Source organism: Clytia hemisphaerica, unplaced genomic scaffold (genome assembly GCF_902728285.1).
Source record: "Clytia hemisphaerica strain Z4C2 unplaced genomic scaffold, Clytia hemisphaerica genome assembly, whole genome shotgun sequence".
Taxonomy (NCBI): domain Eukaryota; kingdom Metazoa; phylum Cnidaria; class Hydrozoa; order Leptothecata; family Clytiidae; genus Clytia; species Clytia hemisphaerica.
Window position 1 is genome coordinate 844,632 of NW_027104048.1, and position 6,137 is coordinate 850,768.

The 6,137-nt window shown below is 37.0% G+C and overlaps 1 long non-coding RNA gene across 1 annotated transcript; it reads left to right on the forward strand.

Moving 5' to 3' along the window:
• The first annotated feature begins 4,424 nt into the window (after positions 1 to 4,424).
• LOC136811914 (uncharacterized) lies at positions 4,425 to 4,904 on the forward strand. The gene is made up of 2 exons (XR_010847297.1): positions 4,425 to 4,716; positions 4,875 to 4,904. It is a non-coding gene; the product is annotated as an uncharacterized lncRNA (long non-coding RNA).
• Positions 4,905 to 6,137: the final 1,233 nt, after the last annotated feature.

Consider the following 6,137-nt stretch of genomic DNA (forward strand, 5'->3'; position numbering starts at 1 on the left):
AGGGTGGTTTTATCAAACTTCAGGACCATACTGAACTTTGAAAGGATGAGACTTGGACAGAACCTAAGAAAAGCTGAAGAAACAACTTCCCCTGCTCTTGAGTGTTTAGTAGTGCTACCTAGAGGCACAGTAATTTTTTATTTAATTTTTGTGCTCCTCAACATCTATAGTTAATGGAACGAAGAGGTAAATAGAATGTTATGGGGGCATTTGACTCCACACTCCTGTGTTTTTAATTCTTTAATGTTTTTTAATTCTTTACATTTCTAGTTTGGATTGCTACCTGGTCTTCCCAAATATAAGCAATTAGCATTCTAAAATCTTGTCTACATTGTACTCAATCCACCAAAGCCTTCAGAGAATTGAAGATGAAAAATAGTCTACACGGATTGAAACAAATAAAAGAAGTTTCATGAAGGGTGAGATTTTACAGCTCCCCGTGGGGCAAGGTATTGAAAGGCTACAGGTACTGAAAAGAAGGGCTATATGAAATGTGGAAATATCTTATGGTGGAAATTAAATAAACAGTCTGCGAAGGAGCGCCACAAAGCAATCAGTAGAAAAGATCAATAATGTTTTTGTTGCAGATTTCGATACAAACTTCTCATAGGGATTACGTGTCAGTGTGTTAAAGTGTCAACTTATCAACATTGTATTGTTGCAAAGGGAAAGATAAAATAGGTACTGTAAGTTGTTCTAATGCAGTCTAAACTTAAACTCCTATATCAGGATTAGAAACTAGGCTAGTCTTACCTCTTTTATCTTTTCCTTTACAACAATACAATGCTGACAAGTTGACACATGTGTACATGTACATTAGTAGGGGCCACTATGTCGCGAAAAAGCTTCCCGTGTGCAGCAGCTTGTGCAAAGGGATTTTATGATTGAATATTGTTCCTTGAATGTAGAAAATCAAAATTTGAGAGGTGGGGCCGGGTGTGACCACCCGTTGCCATGGAAACTGATGTCATTGGTTACTATGGCAACCAAAATAAAAAGTCGTCAAAATTGAAAAATTTTTGTTTCAGTCGAAAGAGCATGAAAAACTGATAAAGAAAAAGGTCACAACCTATATCTGAAAATGAATATATCAGGAGATATTAAGGAAATAAGGCAACATGACGTCATAAAACGATGACGTCATCGAAAAATAAAAATTTGCCAAAATTCAAAACTTTTGGTTTTTTGGAAAAAGTACCTTCCAGTGAACAAAAAATAGTATTACGCAAAAGTCTGAAAATCCTTTTTAAGAAGTCTATGAGCCAAAATTGATATTTTAAAATTTTGCCTGTAATGTGTTTGGGCAAGCTCCAACCTTCGATAGGCAAAAAATGAAATTGTCAATTTTGGCCAATAGACTTTTTTTAACGAATTTTCAAACGCTTTCGTAATAATATTTTATGTTCCCTGGAGGGTCTTTTTTCCAAAAAACCAAAAATTTTCGAATTTTGGCAAATTTTTATTTTTCGATGACGTCATCGTTCTATGACGTCATTTTGCCTTATTTCTTTAATATCTCCTGATATATTCATTTTCAGATATAGGTTGTGACCTTTTTCTTTATCAGTTTTTCATGCCCTTTCGACTGAAATAAAAAATTTTCAATTTTGACGACTTTTTATTTTGGTTGCCATAGTAACCAATGGCATCAGTTTCCATGGCAACGGGTAGTCACACCCGGCCCCACCTCTCAAATTCTGATCTTCTACATTCAAGGAACAATATTCAATCATAAAATCCCTTTGCACAAGCTGCTGCACACGGGAAGACATAGTGGCCTCTACTACATTGACAAGTAATCCCTGAGAGAAGTTTTTATAGAAATCTGAAACAAAAACGAAAGTGGTCTCTTCTACTGATTGCTTCCCAGCGCTCCTTCGCAGCTGTTTATCTTTTATCTGTTTAATTTCCACCAATGAGGTTGCCGCATTTCAAATGGCCCTTCTTTTTGGCACCTGTGGCCTTTCAGTGCCTTGTACGACGGGCGGCTGTAAAATCCCACCCTTCATATATTTGTTTCAATCCATGATCCGTGGCTTAGGTTTTTTCTTATCTTCAATTTACTGAAGAAACGGGAGTTTGATGCGACAGTTAGATTGTCAACAAAGTGCCGTAAAAAATCATTGAATAAAAGAAGAACTTAAAATCTTAAATATTTTCATTTTGAAGAATAGGTGCAAAAAAGCTAAACATAGAAAAGTTTTATTTTTCATTGCATTAATCGAAATGGGGGATTTGGAAAATTTTCTATGTTTAGTTTTTTGCACAAACCCCTGTAACTATGGGCGAGCACCCTGTTGCTAAGATGTTGGCTTGAAATCGAAAATGAAACCACTCAAAACGAAAGTAAATTCGGCCCGTACTTGAAATCTTGTAATCTTGATATACGACTTTAAGTCTATACTGAATGACGACATCCCTCTTCTAATTTGGACACCCTTCTTTAAAGATAGGAGTGATAGGTTAAAAAAGTAAAAAAAAAACTAATAAAAATAATAATATTACTACAAGAACATTGATTTGATCCATGCTTATAAATAGTGATTCTTATAGATAAAGATTCGTTTTTTTTTGCCGAAAAGATTTTTTTATGAAAATCTGCTCTGCCATCTTTTACCAATGATGTTAGCCTACTTTCATGCAAAGAATCAGAAAAAATTCATGATCCAATTTTCCAAAAAGTCTTAAAAACCTTTTTTTTAGCCGATTTTTGGCTGAAATTTGCCAAAAAAAATTTTTTTCCAAAATAGGGCTCTGCCACCACCATTTTGTACCTTTATTTGTACCAAAAATCAAAATATTCCTATGATTCAATCCTGAGAAAAGTTGGTACCATGAGATCAGGTAACTTGCATCAGATCAGGCTGAGGGAATTAACATACCAGTTTAGCGTCACCAGCATGCCTGAAACTAGATGCGGCATATCTTCATTTTTCATTATTTTTCCATTACAGGCTCTACAGCAACAAATCCACACTGTACAAACACCACCACACCACAGAAGATCAACCTTTTGAAAACATCTTCTCGGGTATGTATTGCGCAGTTACAGAAATTGAAGTATCCGTGACCGGAAAAAGAATCGATTCCAGAGGCCGCGGCGGTAAAATTAAAGACTTACGCGGACATTTGGATTTCAAGATACAAAATCAAATCAGTAGCCAAGCAAGAAGGGGGTCAACTCCATGATTGCGACGATGAAGAATTTTGAGAAGATGAGTAAACAGAAGTCTCTATGTGTTTCAAACAACGAAGCGATCTTAAGAAGATTATATTTCATGAAACAAAACTATATAATGTATAATATCGATATAATATTTACATATATAATATTTACTTTTTACGTTTTGGAATCTCAGGCCCATCGCAATCGACACATTGAGGGTACGTGTCGGCGTTCTCGTCGGCGTCAGATAAATACCAGCTTGATTTGAAAGAAAACTTTTAGTGTAGAGCGGGTTTAATTTTTTGTAGTGTGATGTATACGGGGACTAAAGTCCCGATCGAACAGAAGCTATGACGCACGCGCAGGAAATTGTTATTTTTCGCACTTTAGAAAGGCGACAATGATGATAGCTGTAGGAGATGGAGTTCAATTTTCAGGTTTGTCTGTGAAATAATGAAATTTTCTTAAAATAATGAAATTTTTACGCGGCTACACAAAACACACGCGGGCGGGTGACGCTAAACTGGCATGTCAATTCCCTCGGCCTCAGTGGAGGCTAACATGCATAGCCCTTGCTCAAATAGACCTTTTTTTAAAGAGGCAGCCATGTTGAATAAATATGTACTCCAGTATACAAACATATGATACAGCCATGCATAATTTTTAAAATATGCATGATACAGTAATTATGCATGGCTGCTGCTGTATCATTGTTTTTATGCTGGAGTACATAATTATTCAACATGGCTGCCTCTTTAAAAAAAGGTCTATGGTTGACCAATCTAAGCAGCAAAATTTCAATACAAATGAACTACGCAGCTCCGCTTGCAGCTCTACTCTACCATTTTTGTTTTGTTCCTTTGAGGGCTATGCATGTTAGCCTACACTGATGCAAGTTAGTTACCCGATCTCACGGTAAAACAGACGAACGAACGGACGGAAGGACGAACGAACACAGCTTAATTTATAGGACCTCCACCCCACCGGGGTATGTCCAAAAATCAAATGCCCCCTGGCTTTGGAGGGGGGATCAGCAGAGTCATCACCAGACGATCTCAATCGAACGGAATCGACGATCGAACCAATCGAACCAAATCGAACGCAATCGACCGATTGAAATTCGATTGTCGAACGCAATCGAATCTCAATCGAACGTCAAAATTCTGGGTAATATTCGACTGGTTCGATTGTTGTTCGACAGGTTGGATCGTCAAATCCCCGCTCGATTGAGATCGTCTGGCTTTATTCTTGCTGTGACGGCCGCTGGCCTTTGTTTTGATATGTTTTAATTTTATATTACGTCATTAGTCACTTGGGATTGCGTCTCTCATTGTCTTCAGTGTATTCGATTTTATTGCGTCTTTTGTGTGTCATCTTAGTAATATTTATAATGTATATAATTAGGTCATTAGGGAATTGTAGAATTTTGAGGCGTATGAATTAAATTGTAAACGAATTTTCTACATTTATGTAACAGTAGTAATGTTGTGTATGTGATGTGAAGTCCAATTTTTGGTGTGCTTGTTTTGGTGTCGTGGAAAACTTTTTTAGTTAGTATCTATTTTGGTTTGTATTTAGTCAGTAAACTTTTATTTCTATCCTATCTATGTTCTAATGTGTTTGCTTGTATAGCCCTAGGTTAAGATAGCTTTAGGATAAAGTTTTTCGTTTGTACATATTCTAAGAGTTTGTATTTTTTGTGTTTTAGCGTTTGGAATAGCAATCCAATCAGTGAAAATTATCGCACACCTTTCGTATCCTCCCAACGTCCCCTGTGGCCGTTACAGTAAAAAAGTTATCACCATATCGTATGCTTCGCATTGCATTGCTATCTCAACCGTTTCGTTTCGATTCTTGTTTCTTACCGATTCTCGTATCGTATCGAATCTCGTATCTAATTTCGTATTTAACCAGTTTGCAAAAACTGGTCTCGTATCTCGTATCCAATCGAATCTCTATTGACTCGATTTCGTATCGTATTTAGTCGATTCCGGCCAAATCGACCTCGTATCCTCAAAATCATCAAATGTTGTTTTGATTTGAACTCGTATCGATCTAATCGAATTTTATCGATTCTATCGAATCCAATCGAATTTTATCGATCTAATCGAATTCAATCGAATTTTATCGATTTCATCGAATTCAATCGATTTCATCGAAATTTATCGATTTCATCGAATCCAATCGAATTTTATCAAAAAATCGACTCGTGTACAGTCGCTTTGAATCGAATTTATCGAATCCAATCGTGTTATCGATTTCTGTTCGCAATCGTATCGCACATATCGTTATCGCTATTTTATCGTTTTACATCCAGCCAGTTTTCTACCGTGTTCATTCACTCGCATTTCAATGGCGTCTAAACGCGCGGGCCGCGGCGTGCAGCACCGCCCAGTAACACGTGGTATATTGACACAGCACGCCCTTTGGCAAGAAGATCGCTTGAAACTCCAGAAAATCGTTAAAGAAAAGATTGCTAAAGTAAAGGCTATGTTAGAGATCAATTCAGAAGATGTCGAAGAAGGTTATGCAGAGTTAGAAAGATATTTCAAACAGTTGCTAGTGGCTCACACAAAATGTCAGATGTTGTTAGAACATGACGAACCGAAGTATTCTGACTTGGTCGAAAAACTAGACAAATCAGTTCATCTCATCAAGAGAAGAATCATTGAAAGATCGTTGAATGGATCTGTTGGTCCCAGTAGTCAAGAACCAAGAACTCCACAGAACTCCACAGAACTTAGAACTCAACAAGAACAAGTCGAATCAAGAAAGCTAGAATCTGAGGCAGGTGCTATCAAGAACGCTCATCTGATGGAGTTAGCCAGACTCAAACAGCTAAAGTTAGAGCAACAGTATATCACGAAAAAGAGGCAAGCTCAAATCGAGGCAGAATTGATCGATAATGAACTCCAAATTGCCATTGCTCAGTCGAAGCTAGAAGTATTCTCCAAAACAGATCCATTAGTAG